Source organism: Apus apus, chromosome 7 (genome assembly GCF_020740795.1).
Source record: "Apus apus isolate bApuApu2 chromosome 7, bApuApu2.pri.cur, whole genome shotgun sequence".
NCBI classification, from domain to species: domain Eukaryota; kingdom Metazoa; phylum Chordata; class Aves; order Apodiformes; family Apodidae; genus Apus; species Apus apus.
The window spans coordinates 14,810,881-14,831,780 of NC_067288.1; positions in this window are offsets into that span (position 1 = coordinate 14,810,881).

Here is a 20,900-nt window from a genome sequence, read left to right on the forward strand (position 1 = left end):
AAACTCCATCTCAAGTTATTCTAATTTTTTTGACCTCCAATATGCCTGGACCATCAGCTATAATTGTGTCTTACAGGCACTCAAGTTTTTGCAGAGAAGACCATACTCTTGTGTTTATAAAATAAACATCCCAGTAACTGTGTAAATATTGAGTACTCATAAATTATTGCAGAGCAGCTCCAATCCATTGCAACAGGATCTTGATAAGGCTAAAGCTTGTGTGTGTGAACTGTTTTGTACCACAGTTTCTTGACTCCACAGTATTTGGCATATTAATCAGCCTTTACTGTAGCCTGAATTTATGAAATTATTTTTTAATATGGTTGCCACTGTACACTCTGAAAAAGAAGCCAGATTAGTACCTTGCTGGGATGAAATTTGGGCCAGGGAGGTGATTCTGCCCCTCTATGCTGGTGAGACCCCACCTGGAATACTGTGTACGGTTCTGGTGCCCTCAGCACAATAAAGATGTAGACCTGTTGGAGAGTGTCCTGAGAAAGGCCACCAAGATGATCAAAGGGCTGGAGAACCTCTGCTATGAAGACAGGCTGAGAGAGTTGGGGCTGTTCAGCCTGGAGAAGAGGAGGCTCCGGGGAGACCTTATAGCAGCCTTCCAGTACTTGAAAAGGCTACAGGAAAGCTGTGGAGAGGCTTTTCATCTGAGAAGATAGTGATAGGACAAGGGGTAATGGTTTTAAACTGAGAGAGGGGAGATTTAAGTTAGATATTAGGAGGAAATTCTTCACTGTAAGGGTGGTGAGGAACTGGAATGTGTTGCCCAGGGAGGTTGTTGATGCCCCATGCTTGGAGGTTTTTAAGGCCAGGTTGGATCAGGTTTTGTGCAACCTGATCTAGTGGTAGAGTTCCCTTCTCATGGCAGGAGGATTGGAACTTGGTGATCTTTAAGGGACCTTCCAACCTTAATGATTCTACGACTCTATGAAATGCAGTGAAACATAATTCATCTGATGGACTGGCTTAGGCTTTTGTTGGAGTTCAGTATTCTCTGACCAAGTTTTATGTGTTGTATATGGAGGTTTTTGTTTATTACCAGTTTTAGTTATTTGATGTTACAAGCTAATTCTGAATTTTTGTGCATCCAGAATTCTCACGGAAACCAGTATCCTTGTGTGCAAAAATGGGTAATTGAGTTTCCATTTTTACAAAGACATGTCCTCTTTAGAAATCAGTTTAGAATTCCTTCAGAAAAGTCAAGCTAAACATGTTAATGGTCAGGGTGTTGCATTGTAGTCATGCCCAGTATTCAAGAACAGAAGTGCTGCACAGTAGGAGCTGGAGTTGATCTGTACATGCTGCACACAGCTGCTGCTGTCTGAGGGGCACAGTGTGCCCAGGCACTGCTGGCTGGTAAATCCCAGAGGACAGCACATAGGTAACTGCAGAATGCACAGTGGTGCCTCACTGCATTGCACCTCTGCAACACTAGTGCCAAGCTCTCCTTTGATTTTGTTACGTGGCACTACGTATGTGCTACATTAGGTAGCATACCACGTGGGTGAGGTGCTCTTCAATGCCTGAGCAGAAAAAAGAAATCACAACTTCTAAAAAGCTGTCAGAGATCAAAAAAATAGCCTCTAGATTAAGCCTTTGTGTAGGAATCAAACAGTGACCAAACAATAAGTGGCCATGCTGTTCTCTTAGGAAGCAGTTACTCATGAAAAGGGTGATTAGACATTGGAATGGACTGCCCAGGGAAGTGGTGGAGTCACCAACCCTGGAGTTGTTCAAGAAAAGACTGGATGTGTCATTTAGTGCCATGGTCTGTCCGATGTGGTGGTGGTGGGTCACAGGCTGGTCTTGATGATCTTCGTTGTCTTTTCCAGCCTCAATAATTCTGTGATTCGCCATGTAGCCCAAGTCCCTAAATTGCTGAGAGTGATTTCTACTTTAAGATGTCTGTGTAAGTTTTTTCACTTGTCTTGGCAAATCTGATCTTAACCAAGCTATGAATAAGTATTACTTAAACTAAAGATATAAAAAAATTATTTCTGTAGCTAAGTTGAAATGATGGAAGATTAAATTATGGCAAATAAGCATGTTAAATGTGGGTCAGGTTGCTCTCTTACTCAAATAACTTTGCCAAATATTTACTAAAATAGGACAGACTCTTGTAAAAGTATAAATAGTTTGTTAGTTATTTAAATAAAAGATCCTTACAAGCCTTATTTGGTATGATTCTTTGATAGTGTTTATAAGTGGTTTCTTAATAGCAGGATTTCCATTGTGATTTTTCACTGGTAAAAAAGAAGTAACCTTCTTTTTCTGGCAAAGTAGATTTTCCTATAAAAATTTGATAGAAAGCACACTACTTAGTAAATTATGAGAGATGCTATAAATGCACCGTATGTGAACTTTACCAGTAAATAAATATTTAATTAGAAAGGATGTTGCCATTTGTGGGATTTGACTAGATAATCTGTTTCTGTACAGCAGCTTGTAATAGGCGAGTTCTGAATCCCTGATAACAAATTACTTAGAAATGCAGGGAGAAGGGGGAATGTTCTGGAAGAGAAAGCTTGTAGCCTTTTGCCCAAACATGTTCTTTATGCGTGCTTGTACAGAGAATGTCCAGAACAGAGAAGACAGAAATGTTTTAAAAGATAAAATGGGAGGAGATACCAAGATAGTGCAACAAGAATATTGAGAGCAATTGTGCACATTTTCAGTCTTGCTGATCTTGCAGAGGTGGGAGTGCATGTATACATGGCTTGGTGAGCCCTGCTGTGTACAAGTCACAATACTCCTTTAAAAAAAAGCTAAAAAGGAGTTAGAAAAATGCAAGTTACTCTCTCGTAGTGTAGGAGTTCTGCATAAAGAAATATAAGCCCTTATGAAGGGAAAAGTAAAATAATAATTACAGCTTGGACACTTCTTAATATGTGGGAAAGAGCAGAATTATTTGATTAGGTCTCAGTGCTGTAGATGTTAACACCCTATATCCAGTGTAATTACAAATGGGATGGAGATGGGAAAGTCATAAATGTTACCAAGAATGAATGGATTGGGTTCAGAGTCACTGATGAACAGATTAGGCAATGGTTTTTCACCAGAAGGTTAACCTGAATGTTCTTCTTCGTTGTCCTCTGTCTAGTATACCTCAAGATTTAGCAACTGTAAGGCCATGGTCCATCTCAGCTGGAAGAAGAGTCACTTATGGTAGAAAATGTCATATGAAAAAGGTTGGGTTGTGTTGGAGAGAGATTAAAACAGAGACTCAGCAATATTTTCAGTCAGTCTGCCTATGAAAAGCAATTTGGCCTAAAATCTTGAAGGCTAAACTGTCTGGCTGCAGATTTGAAAGTAGTACTACGTCTGTGTAAGTTTAGCTGCTATTTTTAGGATTCTGATTGTGTCATCTGTAGCTGTGATGGTGTTTACATGGGCAATTTTTTTTGGCTCTGGTGAGAGTGGTTGTGGGAATAAGATTTACCTACACTATTAACTTCTCCTTTCTAGTTTCCCTGTTTTTGTCCAACCTTTCTCAAAGCATCAGTAGGAATGAGGTGCATGTTATACTGAGGCATTGGTCACAAGTATAGAGACATTAATTTATTGATGTGAAAATGGCCTGCTCCAAAGGGATTTTGACACAGAACTCCATAGAAGGTGCTGGGATTATTGAAAGTGACTTAGTCTAAGAAGGGATTGAGCCTGTTGTTCTCCAGACAAGGCCAGAAGACCAACCAGAGTCCCAGCTGCAAGCCACCAGAAGCTAAAATCATGAAATAAAATTGTGAGTACTTGCTTTATTTTACAAGAGCTCCATCCTGAGATTGTCTGTCTGCACATCATAAGGAGTAGTAGGGTATAAAATTATTTTCTACTGAAGACCAAAATGATCATTGATACAGCCATAAAAAATGTGAAGTGTGCTATGTTTCTAAAAAGTCTTGCAGTCACCAAATAGGAAAATGAAGCTAGCTAAGAGCTAGACTGCCATCTAACTCCAAGCATAATCTCCTGTAATATTGTTTTAAATGCCTGGAAGCATTCCACGTATGTGATCAGATGATCTGAGTCCAAATGATACCTAAGCAAGTGAGGCAATAAAAGAGATTCACCGTAGATGAAGCAACTAAAAACTTGTTAAACAACTGAAAAAGGACGAGTAGAAATGAAAACAAACATAAGGGCTACAAAACCATAGCAACAGTCAGTGTTGCTGGCTACAATAAGCTTGTATTAATTGGAAAAGAACTAAGAAATTCAACAGTTGGAGAATAAGAGATAAAGGCACTTTCAGCATTTTCTGTTGTAACCCATGACATTTATGGAGGAATAAAGCAGAAAGCAGTGCAGTTGAAACAAGGAGTGTAAAAAGATGGCAATGGATAATTCTGTGAATGAAATGCATTCTACATTTAAAATTCTTCAGTGAAAGAAAATTCAAAGCGTTAGCAGTTTGTGCTTAATGCAGAAAATACTGCTGATGCAAGCAGATTGCACAGGGTCTTCCCTGTGCAAACGTCTGCAGAACAATCAATCATGATTAAATGGCAATCTTTAACTGGTGACACTGTTTATATGAAAGACAATTTCAGTGCTAAAGCTGTGTGAAATATAATGGCAAAGTGAAATGTCTTTTTAGTAAGAGAAAGGAGAGACAAGCAGAAGTAGCCAACTTACAATACTTAAAATTTAGGAAAAACATCCCTGGAAAAAAAAAAAAAAAACAAAACAGGAAGGAAAGTGAACGGCAAAATTGTGCAATTCTGTTACTGTGTTTCAAGGACTTGGGAGTTTGCCAGTACTATGTACTTCATGGCTCTGCTTCAACAGATTTTAAAGCATGAATGTGCCTTGTACCTGTAAGTATTCTTAAAGAGTCGAGGTCATGTGTGTGGAAATCCAGCCGGGTGCTGATGTAATGCTTCAGGCTTTCTGCTCACAGGTTTCCTAGTGTGCTTGTGGGTGGATTTCTTGCTGTCTTGTTTTGTAGTTGCATATGTGCTACAGTTGGTTTCCTTGTGAGCAACAAACTTGGATGTCTCTTCTATCTGTGGGTAGAGATTTCTACCCTTTAGCAGATTTGCTAGAAAAGGTCAAAAGTGGTTTTGTGTGTGGGTAAACAAGTTATGTACCAACAATCCAGTCACTAAAACCTCCTTACTGTAGGAGACCAGACTAAAAAGAAAGGCCTAGTAATTAATGCAAGGAGAAATGTATCAGTTGTTTAACTGAAGGGTGTGTTGAGTTGAGTGAAAGAACATGTTGGACGGGGGAATTAACGGCTGGGACTCATTTGATTGTAGCACTCAAAGCGCCAGACAATAACGTCAGAATTTCTGCAAAGCTGAAAAATTCTCAAGGGAGCATGCTCATCTGCTGACTTGAATGAAATAGTGGGAAGAATAGCCTCAGCCAAATTACTTTAATCTAGATTTGCTCCAGCAAATACTATTTGACGAGGCAAATCCCAGAATATTCACTATAAATAAACTATTTGGACAGCATCAATTCCTGTCTTCTATTAGCGCTCTGCACCCAATGTCCCACTGGACATGAATGTAAATTTTTGATGGGTACACAATATGTTTTGACCCAAAAAAATTGTAGAAACACACCAAAGCAGCATGCTAAAACCTGTGTTCTCTATTTGGAATTTAAACAGAACACACTTTTTTTTTTAATTAAAAAAAAATAAAAATCAGAGATACTGGTGAAATACAGAGATGGGAAATCCTGAAACAAGCAAGAAAAAGTAGAGCAACTTCAGGCATGCTAGTGCCTTACAATTGAGGAGGTGCTTCTTGCATATTAACTTTCATGTGGAAATCCTTACTTTGTCATCTAGGTAAAACTGCTTTATCTTTTTCAAAGGTGAGGATGGATGGGAAAGTCAGCTGCTTTTAAACCACCTTGGCAATGTTGTTATGTTTGCCAAAAGTCAAACTGTTCATCAGCTATTTGTGATACCATTATTATTTTTTAAGTGATTCTAAGAGTGACTTGAAGTAACTAGCTAAATAAAAGCTGTGTGCTGTATTCTGGCCTTGAGGGTCTATGACATTTCTCCCTAGAACATAGAGGTTATCCTTCAGTTCCTACTTAATTTAAGTTTCAGCTTGAAACTGAATTGCTGTTGGGGGCCACAGATAGATCAGTCAGTATATTCTGCAGAGTCTCAGAGCAAAGAAATGAAGATATTAGTCACACCAGCTTGCCAGGAGGTTGTTGCCTTTTATGTAATAGAGAAATTGCAAAAGGGAACTTCTGAACTATGAAACTGTGCACAGTTACAGAAATACATTAATAGCAGCAACAGCAGAAGGCACAAGTGAATCAGTGTTGGAGCTGGTGTTGCCCCACAAGGCCAGGAACTGATTGCTGAAAGACTGTGGTGTTGCTTTGTACTTTGGATTAAAAATGTCCTCTCGGGCAATACTGTTCCATGATGGCTGCATTGTCACATGCTCTGACACAACCCTTAATGTCTTGTTCAAATAAAGGTTATTATTCAGAATATCTTTATAATTTATCTTTATCATCAAAGAGGAGGTAGCTTATGTATGGGAAACTGTACCTAGCCCAGAAAACCTGGACTGAACTTCAAGTTCAGTGGCCTGGACCTGGAGATGAGATGATGTGCTGCCAAGTCCTGGTTTTTTGCATCTCTGAAGTCTTCTGGTTAAGGAAGACTTCAGAGAGTCTTCTGGTTAGGGAAGACTTCACAGCGATAAGGCTTCTGTGACAAATGTGTGTTTGTTATAAATGTCCCATAGATGCAGTTAAATAGCCTAAGTCACTGTGAGGGGAATGGGAAAATAGAGGCTGTCCCATGGTAGCTGGTAAAAGCTTTCATTTAGAATTTAATTTTTTTCAATGCTGATTATTATAAAAAGAAACTAAAATTGGTCAAAGAAGGTATCTAATTTAAACATTTTAAACATGTTAATGAAAATCCCAAAATGGATTTAATGTTGGACCCAATTGGTACTTTTTGACCTGGACATACCCAATTTTGACATGTCATAGTTGGCTTTATGTTTGGGGTTTTTTTCTTTGTTGCTTTTTGGGGTTTTTTGATCAGGGCATTTTTAAAAAATAGCTCTTCTCTATAAGGAATTTTTTATGAATCAGGATTTCTTTTCTCCTGAAATTAAAATTTCCTACTGAGATTTCGGCCAAACCTCTCACTTCTAGGTTTTGGACTAGGAACTTGAGCTATCCTTAATCTTATCAAATATCCATTTGACAAAATGCATCCTCAAAGGAATGCTGTAAAATTAAATTAAGGAAATTTAATGGAAGTAGTCCATTTTAAAATTTCCTTGATTGAGGGATATGTTGCCAATGCTAACTAAAATCAGTCCTGAGGTTTTGCAGCTATTTACTGGGAATTTTAGCATCGTACAAACAGATTTGGGTTTAAAGCCAGACATAACAGCTGTGTTGCTGGAAAATTAGGAGATTTTATTCTAAATATTTTAAGCCAAAAGAAATGCTAGAAAAAATCTGCTATGCTTCAAAATGGTCTCATGTGAGCAATCCCATTATCTTCAAGGGAATGAGGACTATTTAACCATTGCTGATCTTGTCCTTAACTGGTGATGTATTTATATGCCTAATTCAGGAAGTAAAAAAAAAAAAAAAAAAAAAAGAAAATCTTCTGTTCTGGAGAATATTGTTCAAGTTACTTGGATCCCTTACAAAAATAACTTTAAAATATGAAGAAAAATAGATCTGTTGAAAATCTGAGAGGATTTGATTTCTAACTTTAGCATAACCAACAGCTTTAGCTATTTCTTAGCTGTTTTAAATGGGTACAACATGCAGGGGAGTGTGGGGCAGAGGAGCTTGTATTTCACTTCCGACCACCTTGCACTGGGAGAGAGTTTTGTCAGGAGTCCCGAGGCAGTGGCTCCTGTGCAGAGTTAGAGGGAAACAGCAGAGGAGTGGATGTGAGCTCCAAGGGTCAGTGTGCTACATTTTGCTTAGAGCAAATGGGTAGCTCCTTTAATAGGGGAATCTTTGGACTGTTAATTGCTAATCACTGTCTCCTCATCAGTGCTGAGTAGAGATGGTATGTTTACCAGTAACCAGCTGGGTGACACAGAGTGGTGAAACCCTAAGACCATGAAGAAGTTGTCATACCTTGATTCTGCTACAAACATTGCAATTATGAAGCGCTGTTTTGGGTTCTAGCCCTTAGGAAAAGTCATTTCTGCTTGGAGAGGCAGAAACGAAGAGGGTCACTAACAGATGCTTACTAAATAATGGTTTGTGACAGCAGGTGTGTGGATTCTGCCATCAACAGTGCAGGAAGTCCCTTTGCAGATACTTTCTTACGGGTTGGATGCTTCTGGTCTGCCTCCTCTACTAGCTTACAAGAACTTGCTGTTCTTGCAACTTTGCTTGTGAAATTTGTTCAAAATTATCCAACTAGCCTCCCCCTCCAGAGTTCCCAAGGGTGGAGATAACACTGTCTTAAGTGGCCAGTATGAAACTTACTATCTCTGTTACACTGAAGCTTTCATGCAAAAACTGAAGCACGTGGCCTGGGGTGAGGGAGAGGATGTGTGTTTCTACATTTCCACTGAGACATGTAGCAATTCATGTTTTGGTGCAGTTCAACCCAATTCCTTCAGCGACAGGGGATTTGTGAATATTTGGCGCATCTGAATTCAGCATGTTGAATCCTCTGTAGTCTCTCTTTGCTTAAAATGCTCCATTTCCACAGTGCTCCTGGGTGTGCTGGGAGAGGTATTGTGCCCAAGCCAGCAGGCCTGTCCTAGCTCCAGCCTAGGGCTGAGCAGCCTGTCTTGCAGCAACATTTCCTGATGATTGGAAACTTTTGGGGTGCTTGGCCTAGAGCCTGAGAACAAGGCATCTCTCTGTAGCTCCAGCACTCCCAAAAGCGAGTTCACTCTCCTTTCATCACTTGGAGGAGCTGCCTAGTTAGATCTCTCTGTAGCTCCAGCACTCCCAAAAGCGAGTTCACTCTCCTTTCATCACTTGGAGGAGCTGCCTAGTTAGAAGTGAAGCAGCTTGAAAATATTTGGGGTATGCAGAATCTGGGATAGGTGTTAGGAGAAGAGCAGCAACAGGGCAGGTTGACCCTCCTGAGTCACGTTCAGTTTGAGTCCTGCTCTTATAGCCTCTGCTGCAGCCCAGTGACTCACAGGTGATTAGAGACCAGTGACCATTTACTCATAGTTGCAATATGGTGTGTGGGCCTACCTTAAAGTACTTGATTTCAGCTGAGGCCCATTCTGCAGACCCAGCAGTAGGTTTGCTTCGATGCCTGCCTTATTTTATTTTCCCAGACTAACTCTTTAGTGGGAATAATTACTGTACAAACTCCAAAGCCCAGCAAGCTGTTCTGCATTCCAGTTTTGCAGGAAGTAAAATCCTAGCTGGCCAAGACTGCTCCCTCAGCTGCAGCTGCTCGGCATCCCGAAATCCTGTGTCCCTTGCACAGGGTTACACAACAGGCGTGTGCCCTGTCTGGAGCTGTTGTTTTGTTGGTTTTTTTTTTCATACAGAAAACCAGAAATGAACGAGTGTGATGTGGCAGGAAGCAGCTTGTATGAAAGGCACCAACAGAGATTGGAAGATGACAGTACTCGAGCTCTGACATCCCTGAGGCTGGCTTTAAAAGGTATTAATGAAGTAAACCTCCAAAATTGCTTGGTCGATTTATTTGACAGCATGAGCTTACATTACCCTAACAGCTGTTTTAAAAACTGTACTCTTGAAAGAGAGACTGAAGCATTGAGGAAGCTGCCTTTCTTTTTGGAAACATGATGATAAAAGCAATAGGAATACAACAGTAACCTCCTCCTGCGAGGAGACAAGGCAGTTGAAGTTTGAACCACCATATCAGGTTCTGATTGCACCACCGGCCCTACCAGCCTCCCCTGGAGCCCCTGCCCCAGCCTGGGGCTGTGCTTCAGCCCAGGCTTCCTGACTGCTTGTCTCCAGCCCAGGCGCTGCCTCCTAGATGTGCCTTGGATCTGTGTTGTGGCCTTGCCTTCAGCCTCATTTTCTTTTGCTCCTGGTAGATCTTCTGCATACACCTGGGACCCAGTTTATCCCTTTGCTTTACCTGGTGCTGCTGACACTCCAGCACCCACTTCTGCCTGTCCTGTTCACACACTGCAAGATTGTGTGTCATGGGCTGCCTGCACTGTGGTTGCCTAATGTCGCCTGGAGCATCCCTGCTCTTCCTGCAGCTCTTTTCCCAGCCTTCAGTGGGCACATCCTTGCTACTAACTGCTGAATTACACACAGTGCTCCCACTGGGAGGTACCTGGCAGCTGGCATGTAGCAGTATGTGCCAACTGTTGAACTTTCTGTCTGTTGAACTCCCTGTGCTTCAACGAAGTGCTACAGAAGTTAATGGAAATCGCCTCCATACTGAGCAGGATTGTGCTATTTGTGCATCTCAAGGGGCAACAAAACTTCTCAAGGTGTCTAGCTGTGCATGACTAAACTGATTGTCAGCTTGTCTCCTGACTGCTCATTCTGGGTTGTCTCTTCTTCCCTGTGTACTAGGGACATCGATTGTTTCTTGGGATGAGCTCAGACTTTTGTTTAACAAATGTCCTGTTGTTGTGGGGACCAAAGCATGGGTGGTGCTCAGTTTCTTCAGTGTTCTTCCTGTGTATTTTATCGGGCTTTGAGGCTCTTCTTGCAAGTCTGAACCTTGCTAACATTTCATTAGCCTGTGGTGATATTTGGAGCCCTTTGGGGATCAACAGCTATAGTGCAGATATATAGTGCAGACTTGAGCAAACAGAATTCTTAAGCAAGATGCCTCAGTCTTTGTTCCTCCCTCCCAAAAAAAAAAAAAAAGAGGTGACAATACAAGAGGAAACTTCTTTTCACCTCTATACTAGGTGAGAAAACTGGGGGGTGCTTGATCTGTGATATGTAGGTTTGGGACAGCTGTTATCTCTGCTAGAAATCAAAAAGACCATTTTTTGCCTGCTCGATTCTGGCATGAACACCCTAAACAAAACCAGCCCTGGCATCCAAGTGGAACAGACTAGCATCATGCCCCTACCCCTGCTGCAAGTGGAGGGTGAGGGAGGTGGTGTAGGTGCTGAGCAGGCTGTGCTGTACTGTGCTGGTGTTGTGGGCATGTTCCCTTCCTTCATTCCTTAGTACTGGCTGGCTGTAAATAGCTCTTCCCCAGAAGGCAAGACCTCTCCTCCACAGCCCACCTGAGCATTGGTAACTCCATGCTTACTTGCCAAGGTCATGCTCATGTGTCATAGCTAGGCGACTCCTCCCTGAAGAGGGACCTACAGTGCCAGCAGCACAGCAGAGGCTGACCTTCAACTGGTTGGAAATGACCAAATACTAGCTAAAAGCAAACTTGAGTTTTGAAAGGAATATACAGTAAAATGTTGCGAAAACCCAGCAAATTCTGAACTGAGGTGTGAGCTAGAAATGGGGGGGGTGGGGGATAACAGCCTGCCTGTCCTGTAGCATTAGAATCAAAGAACAAAAAAGATGGAGGAGTGGGCCATAATTAATTTACCAGGATGCTATAGCTCTCATTTCACTTCACTACAGTAGTAACTAAATGAAAATCCAGATCATATCTGAGCACATGAAGAAATAAGCAGTTCCTGTGTATTTCAGAGAAGAATGAATTTCACATTGCTCTGGCTCTTAGTGGTTCCTGAGTTTACTTGGAGATGGTTGTTATCAGAATAGTACATTCTTTAAAGATGAACTAAACTTGTTTTTGTTTTGAAAATACATACTTCTACATCATTAACACCCTAAGCAAGACACTTTGTAAACTTTTCTTGTAGTACGGTTTTATAATGACAAAAACAGGCTAAAATATATGTATGAAATGTAGAAGTTCATGGGAATACTACCCATATCTTTTTTGGGGTAAATTCCCTGGTACCTCTGAAAGGGTTGTTAACTCAGTGCTGGATAATTCTGTTTCTTCAACTACCGTCCCATCTGAGAGATCACTTTAAAACTTTGGCTCTCTAGGGGTTTAGGAGAAGTAGCATCTGACACACTTCTAGCACTGTTCAGTATTATGAAAGCTAATGGAAAAATCACATTTGAAAAAGATAAACAGTTTCTGCGCTACTAGAAATCCAGCAGTTTTACAAAGAATTTTAGTCCTTTCTGCTACAGATCTACCATCCCTTTCCCTGTGCTTTCCTGTGGGCTCTCTGTACAAAAATGGTGGAATTTGTGTGAAAAAGTGAGCTATCCTTTGGTCTTCTGTGCAGGCCTGATTGGAATGTAGTAATTTTTTGATCTGGTTTTAAAATCTCATGTCAAATATTTAAGAGAAGGAATTTTATTAACAGATAAATTAGTTTGTTGGGGTTTTTTTTGAGTTGAGATTTTGTGAAACTATAAATGAAACCATTCCCCAGTACACTTCTGTGCTCTACAGTATGTTTTTTTCTATCTGGGGCACTGCCCTGTTGTTGAGACTGACTGCACTCACATGTGTGCCTTCATCCCTGTGGTAGATGATCTTTGTGCAGCTGAAGGCTTTGGGGAACCAGTCTGTTTCAGCAAACATAACCAGGTAGGAAAGGAAGAATCTGCATGTCACTGCAACTCTCACATGTGAAGGCAGTAAAATAATTTAACATTTTAAGGGACTGGCTTAGGCTTTCTCCCATAGATTCCTCTTAAATGGATCGTTTAACCTGCTTCTTCACTGTGTGCTTCAGAAACTAGGAAAGGCTAGAAAAATTTTAATTTTTTTAAGTGGGGCATGACTTGAGCATCTTGTGATTCTCTTACCACTTCTTCCCAAGTGACATGTGCATCTACAGCTTTTTTGAAAAGAAAACTGTTAAGAAAGGTATTTTCAGTATTACTTGATTAGTAAGTCAGTTGCTGTATGCCTGGAGCACTAGTGAAGGATCTCTATGCCAGCTTATCTTAGTAGTCAGTAACCTTTTGCAGGAATATGCTCATTTATTCACAGACTGCTTGTGTACCCCTGGCACAGATTTTTTTTTTTTTTTTTTTTTTTTTTTTTTTTAACCAGTGGATCTTGCAATCTATTTCACAACCACCCTTGTCTCCTGTATGTGTTGGTTGCCAACTGTAATTTATGAACTGAGTTTTATAGACGATGTATGAGCATGTTTTCTCTGTATGTCCTAATTCTGGCAAAAGTTGCATTACCCAGGCCTCACTGAGCTGTATTTCTGTATAAAATTGTAGTGTGCGTGTGTGTACTGAGCAGGCTGTTGGGATGGCTGTTGGAAACTTATCTTTAAAGCTTCATTGCAAGCCAGAATATTTTGAAACTTGGCATACTGCTTTTGGAGTGGGTGCAGTTCATTTATTTAAATCTGGGTCTGTCTCTTGCTCTTTTTTATAATCCAGGTTCCCTAGGGTAGAGGGAAGTACCTAGTTGCAAATCTGTCTTGCCAAGTACTTGGCAACTGGAGCTACCCGCACAATGGAGTTTGTCTCTAGAGCAGATAATGTCTGTTCAGAATAACCTGATGCTTTAGGCTAGCAAAGGGTAAAGAATTTTGAAGAATATTTTAGAGATTAAACTCAGGTATTTATAACACATTTATTCATTTCTAGACACAATACTTTTTTTTAACATGTCATTAGTTGAAAAGAGTGTCTTATAGCAATCTTAGCTCTGTATTTTTCATCTCCTCTTCCATTTTCACCTTTGCCCACTATTTGTTTAATGTGGCATTGGGTCGATTACCAAGTTATGGAAACATTTCGTACCTATGTAGCATACAAATATATATGTATTTAGTGTTCAGGAGATTTACATGCTTTATTTGAATCAACTAGGTTGCTAAAGCTTGAGAAGTACTTTTATGGCTTTGTGTATGTTACAGAAATCTGGTATCTGAGTCAGTGTTGCAGTATGTGCATACCGAGGAGCACAGATCAGCAGAGCAGAGGTACCAGCAGAATTAAGGGCCTGTAGTTCCTGCTAGTTATTCCTGTGAACCTGCAATACTGCAGAGTCAGCACAGGCCCCACTTGAGCAGAAACCTAACATCTGTTTAACTTTAGGCATGTGCTTAAGCTTCTTTGACATGAGTTGCTAAGTAATGGGGGTAGTTTTGTTTTCAATCACTGTTCAGAGTGCTTTGCTTCACAAGGTTATGCTTAGGAAGCAGTTTTCAAGCAGGATGGAGTTTGTTCTCTAGGTTCAGCCTGCCTTTGCGTAGCAGGGCAAGATGTAGGCATGCAGTCCCAAAATTTGTCCCTTTTCTTTCTTTCTGTATGTCAGTTTGCAGAAGGGGAAACCTTGGGTGCCCTGGCCTGAAAGGGAGCTGTCTCTAATCTGTACAACCAAGGGATGGGGACTGCAGGGCTGCCGGGTGCACACCTGCCCCAGCATACAAATAACCTACAAAATGGTTGGTGCTCTCTTCACTCCCAGCCAGTGTACTGTGTTCAGTAATACTGCAGTGCATAGGCTGACCAGCATTCTTGCAATTTTTGGAGGGACTCTGGCTGTGAAAACTTGCAGTGTAGTTGTTCCTCCTTAATCCTCCAAGCTATGAAAACAAATGTCTTCCCTTTGGATAGAACTCCATTCCCATTTCATTTTGTTGCTGCTCCTCCTCTCTGTTTCCATCTCATCTATTTTCTTCTGGTTTTTGCCTGTCCAGACTCTTCCTGTACTCACGCTGGTTATTTGCTGGAAGTCTGTGTACGTATATCCTGTATATTACTCTGTAATAAAGTTCTGAATTAAAATATCAGTTGTCCTTGCTCTTATGATAGCACAGTCAGAGTCTTTTGAAAAGAACCGTGCATGAAAATGCCTGGAGGAAATTATATTCTTTCTCTGACACTGGTGTGATGCCTGGAAAGCTATTGGTAAAACAGCACTAGTCTGATGCCTTTTGGTTGAGCTCTGTTCTCCCAGACAGTGGAAACTGTTGTTTTGTTCCATCCAGGTGAAGGAACTCAGCTTGGAGGCCTCTTCTGGCTCTTTGGTCACCAGCAAGTTTTGGAAGAGTTGTTAAAAATCCTCCCTGTACTTAGGTCTGGTATGCCTAATTACATGTTATAAAGTTGATAAACTCATTTCTGGGAAGGAGAATGTGAAAGTCAAATGGTAGAGAGGGGGAAAACACCTCTTATTGTTATCGAAGAGACTTATTTCTGAAGTGAGGGAAATAAAGCTTAACAACAAATGGTATGTTACTGTTGATTATGTGGAGTAGTTCAGGAAAAAAGAAAACCCAGTGTAGGAGCACAGACCAGCAGGAAGATCTCCTTTCTTCAGAGTGGAAGGATGTTAATGACTCATTACAGTTTGTTTGATGGGAATTGGAATTCATTGTGGTATCTGGTAGCTTCCATCTTTCAGTTTTTTGTCTGTTTTGATAAGGAAAAATCCTGTGCTGCTGTATCCAACTCCATTCCTCCTGATAAGTAAGCTGCATTATCTTTAAAAGCCATCTATTACCCTCTGTTTGTCAGTTTTATAAACTGCAAAAGATAAGTGGAGAGAGAAGGGGAGGGTTGCTGCTCGCGTTGTGTGCAGGGCCTGACGGTGGCAGGCAGCTCCCACAGGTGGGGGCTGGGAGGGACACCCCCACCCCTGCCTCTGCACCTGCAGCTCCTGCTCCAAAAGCCTGCGTGGCCCCCGGCATGAGGAAACACCCATGCATGGTGCTGTGATGTTCTCTGGGTCTGGGTAGCTGCAGGAGCTGACTATTTGGACCAGTGTTAACTGCTGAAGAATGATTTCTGCTGAACCATAAGTGGTGCCCTGGAAGAGCTGCCTTCCTGATAACCACCCCCTTGAGGTCCCGTGGCTGGCAGATCTCCTCCTCTGCAGCTCCCTTGCTCAGTCATACAGGACATTTGCAACTGTGCAGTGCTTTTGGGACCATGAGGGATTAACACAAGCAACATGCACTTGGCTGAATCATAGCACCGAGTTTCTTCCCTGGGTATTCAGAGATTTCTTTGAATGTTGTAAATTTGTGTTTCTCCTAGGCTGATACTAGCAACAGGGCATGGCTAACATGAGTATTTGGAAGTTGCATGGTAAACCTAATTTTCAGATTTGTATACCAAAGCTTAGCATGTGCTGAGGCACTTGAAACTGACGGATGATACAGCTACAATTTAAATGTGTGGTATAGCTTAGCATTTCATGGCCCTGATATACAAATATTGCAGGGTTAAAACCAGGAATTGTAAGCACAATGGTATGACTACCTCTTTAGAATAATTAGTACATGATAAATCAAAAAAAAATTCCATCTCACAAACCTCAATAATGGTTAACCAGCAGTTGAAAAATAATTACTTTGGTAGTATAGCAATCAGGAGGTAACTTGAACCTCTCTGCCCTCCCAGAATGGGCTGCCTCTAAGTGAATATTCCAGAATATGCTGACTTTTATGAAGACAACAGGGGTAAATACCTATAAATTCAAACTACGTACTGTTTTTTCATGAAGGAGCTGTAATGAATGTGCCTCAAGTTACAGAGCTAGCTGCAAGCAGACCCGCAATGGAAAACATATGCCAGATTGTTCATGTGAAGGATCCCAGTAGGCGATAACCCCTTGGCTGTAAACTGTGAGCAGGACAATTCTATGCTGTGGTGTATTGCCCACAGTAAACTACCCTTGTTCAATCCATTAAAGCAAAAAGTACTATGGAACAAAAAGATCCCTGATCTGAGTCTTTTACCCCTCTGCAGTAAGTCAACCATCTTAGTCCTCTCACTTCTGGGATGTGGACAGAGCCCTGTGAGTAGCTAAGGCAGCCTGTGGGAGTGGGCTGGCGATCACAAGGTAGAATAACTTTTTTGGTGAGTTTTGAAGGCAACTTTGAAACAAATTTCATAGCTGAATGTGAAGCTGATGAAGGGAAAAAGATGCTGAGTTGTTTATAGAAGCAAGAAAAAGGCCAGCCAGTAGCATTTTGTGTCCTCTGAGTTCAGTGTCACTGTCTCACTTCACTGCTTTCCTCCAGGATAAGACAGATGGTTGCATAGACAGGAAGTAGAAATTACAGCAGAAGTTAAGCTTCCATTTCATTTGGGATTGGCATTCCCAGGTCAGACAAGACAAGACTATGGACAAGAAAAATTTAACACTTCAGAGAAATCTAGAATTTCTTACCTACACCACGAAGTCCAAGTAAGGGGTTTTGATAAGGAAACAGATCTTTGAAACAACCAAATGGACAGCAGAACAGAAGCAGGACAAGAGAGGACTCAGGACAATTGGAAATTGAATTAATTGGTGGCTTGCATATAGTGCACAGTAATGTTCAAAGCAACAAAAAAATCAGCAGGGAGTGCTGATCCTTTCCTAGGATTTTTTGGGAGAGGTGGTGAGAAGAATGAAAAGTATGAGAGATTTTATCAATGAGCTGCCTCCTGCTAGACATGACCTGTGGCATTCATGTAACCAAACTGTATAACATTTAATGATAAAAAGTTAATTTTCTTCAAATATTTCAAATGTTAGGCTACAGCCCTATCTTTTCACATCGAGAAGTAAAACTAATTATGCATTATTTGTTACAAGTAATTTGCTTATACTGTATAAAATAAATTGATTATGTGGATACCTTTGGTAAAACACTTAATACTTAGTATTTTTGAAACAGAGGTATAATTAGGGCTTAGATTAAAACCTGACTCTTCTGAAAACAATGGAGGGACGTTATACAAGAAAGCAAGTAACATGTAACAAACCCACCCTCTTTCCTGCTATACCCCCACAGGAGGATTTAAGTCTTTCAAGAAATTGAATAAACAACACTCTGGGGATACTCAGGAATGTTTATAGTGATTAGCTTTAACGTCATGCAATAAAACATGGCAAAGGAATAAAATTCTTGCAGAGTCAGAGAACATGGAAGCTAGAAGGGCTGAGTCATGGAGAGGAAACATTAAATATATGACAGACACATTTAAAATCCATTGGTTTTTTGGGTTATACTGTACCTTCCTGGTGCAAAATACCCAATTTACTGGACCCTCACCACAATGGGACCAGAATTTTGTTCTTACCAAAGTAACAAAACTCTATATGCTGGCTCTAAGTGTATGATCAAAGGGACTATCCAGTTTCCACCCACTGTGTGGAGGCTGCCAAATCAAATATTTACTACCCCTTGAACTGGCCAGCCAGGAATGCAGCAGCAGAAAGGAGTATGAACCACATATGTACTGCCACTGACCTGGTACAAGTTCTGTTTTCTGGAAGAGGTTCAAGAGGAATTTAAAGTGAACATGCTTTGGCTACACTAGTAGAAAAATTCAGTGTTTCTTTAAAATAGCCAAACACACAAACAAACCCCCCAGAAAACAAACCCAAACCATTTGCAACTGTGCTGCCGTAAGAACATTGCCTGAGCAATGTCCCAGAAAATTATCCTTGCCGGAAGCCTCCCAATTGACATATATTGTTTCATTATAGAATAGGAATTAATTAAGCCATTATGTGTTAATTTCCTTTAAAATGCCTTTGTTCTAATAAGTGCCTTCAATAGTTAGTAATTTTCTCCCCATGGCTGAAGGGTCTTTGAAATGTGGTGATAAATTGAACAAGTGGGAGAGAACTTTTTTTTCTAAACTTTTATTGTCCTGTGCATTTTGCCTTCAGGAGGTAGGAAAATTTCAGGTGTGCCCTGCTAAATGCTAAACACTTCACATATGTCATGTAGTTCAGAGAAGGAATGTACCGAACATACCTCTTCATCACCAATATTTGAAGCAAGCTCTGAAGATTTTTTCTTCTTCATTGTATTTTGCTGACTAGCAGAATGTAGTGGTCCGAAAGATGCTAGGAAAATAAATAATTTTTGTAAAGGAAATAGTTTTTTGCTTGGCAGTCATATTCAAAATAAGATGTTTCACTGTAGCCAGAACAGATTACAAACCTCACTGTGTTTGATGTGTGGTTAATGCCTGCAAAACTACAATGCACTAATTGCTAGATTACCCATGTCAGAGGTGTCCTGGAATGAAAATCTTCATGTCCTAACTTAAGGTTCAACATGGCTCCTAACCAGTTACTTGGCTGAATATTGGGCTGTTATGGAAACACTTTAGGATCCCATCACACCTGGTGGCCTTAAGAGGCCACTCAAGGATTCAGGGGGAACCTTTTGCACCTGCATAGGAAGTCTTGGCTGTATATTAGTTCCACATTGCTTTTACTTTCTGGAGAGCAGAGAACATGCAAACTCTAGATATGGCAAATATATAAAATTAGGAGAATAGTGAATATTCTCAGACAGAATAGTGATGTCCTATTTATTTTTTTATCCACATAGTTTTTTTGCTTTAAATAAACACATTGAGTTCAACCTCAAAAGTGATTATAAACTCAATAGTAGAAATTTCATTTACCCCTTATTATCAGCATTGTCCAGAAAAATCTTTGTTGCTGTTTTGCAGCTGTTTCCTCAGGCACTCTTAATAAGATGCCCTCCTGTTTCCTAATAATTTACAACTAAGAAAAAATATCACAAATTTAACATATGCAACAATTTCCTCTAGTACTGAGAATAAGTTAGTTTACCCTGTGCTAGATACACAGATGTATTTAGATTTGTTCTCAGGATTCTGTTTCTCTTCATCTTCCCACATCCACGCTGCATTTTGCTGCCATTTTTTGTTTCTTTTCAATTTATTAATATCCTTGTTACAGCATGGTGTCCAGAACTTAACAGTAACCCAGCTGCAGCCTCATGACTGCTGAACATGTGTTGCAGTAATGTAATTTCTGTGCAGAGTTTCTTTAATTGCAGCTGTCAGGGTAGGAAATTCACAGTTTATAAACGTCTCAAATAATCATAGAATCATAGATGGTTTGGGTTGGAAAGGCTCTTAGAGATCATCTAGATCTAACCCCCCTGCATGGGCAGGGACACCTCCCACTAGATCAGGTTGCTCAGAGCCCCTGTCCAACCTGTCCTTGAACACTTCCAGGAATGGGGCTTCCCTGGGCAATTTGTGCCAGTGTCTCACCACCCTCATACCAAAGAATTTCCTCCTCATGTCTCGCCTAAATCTACCCTCTTCCAGTTTTAATCCATTCCCCCTTGCCCTTTCACTCCCTGCCCTTATCCAAAGTCCCTCCCCAGCTTTTCTGGAGCCCCTTCCAGGCATTAAACTATAAAGAAATCTTGGTACTTGGCTCTTACACCTGGGGCTTTGAGAGATTCCTAGAACCACAAGAAGGAGGTAGAAAACTCATTGGTAACTACTACTCACCTCTAGTGTTTTCCTGCTGTTTTCCTTCATTTTCTCTCTCTTTTTTTTCCTTTTTTTTTTTTTCCCCCCTCTCATTGAGAGTTCATTGCATTTCACATTTCACTTCTGGCTTTCATTCTTTTGTAGAGTGCTACAAAAAGCACTTTGTAAGCATTTGCTTGTTCAAATCTATTTTTCTTTTCACTTTATCCTTCCTCCAAAAAAAAAAAAACAAACCCAAACCTCTTCACGTTTTAAATAAATAGCTCTCTGGAATAACCGTGTGTTCTAGCTTCTTATGGCATACGCTGAGCTTAGAATTGTTCCTTACAGAATTTTATTTACCCTCAATGTTTTGCTAAAAACACCATTAGCAATGATTTCCCCTTTTTGGCTATGAAACTTATGCAGTGGTTATTTGCTGTAGTGCCTGCTGCGAGGAGCTGCTCAGTGCTGTGGTTAACAGAAAAGAAAAAAAAGAAAAAAGCTGAAGTAGTCTGGAAAGTTCACAATAGATAGTTGACATATTTTCGCTCGTTGTCAGCTAGGGCTCTCATAAGACCATAGCATGAGTGAACGTAGGAGGAAACAATACATCTGCAGACACTGGCAGACAGCATTTCTTGCCAAATTTGGCCACAGTTCCTTTAGATAAATAATTTCTCAGTGGTGTGCTGAGTTGAAATTATATAAACAGCAAAAATTACTAA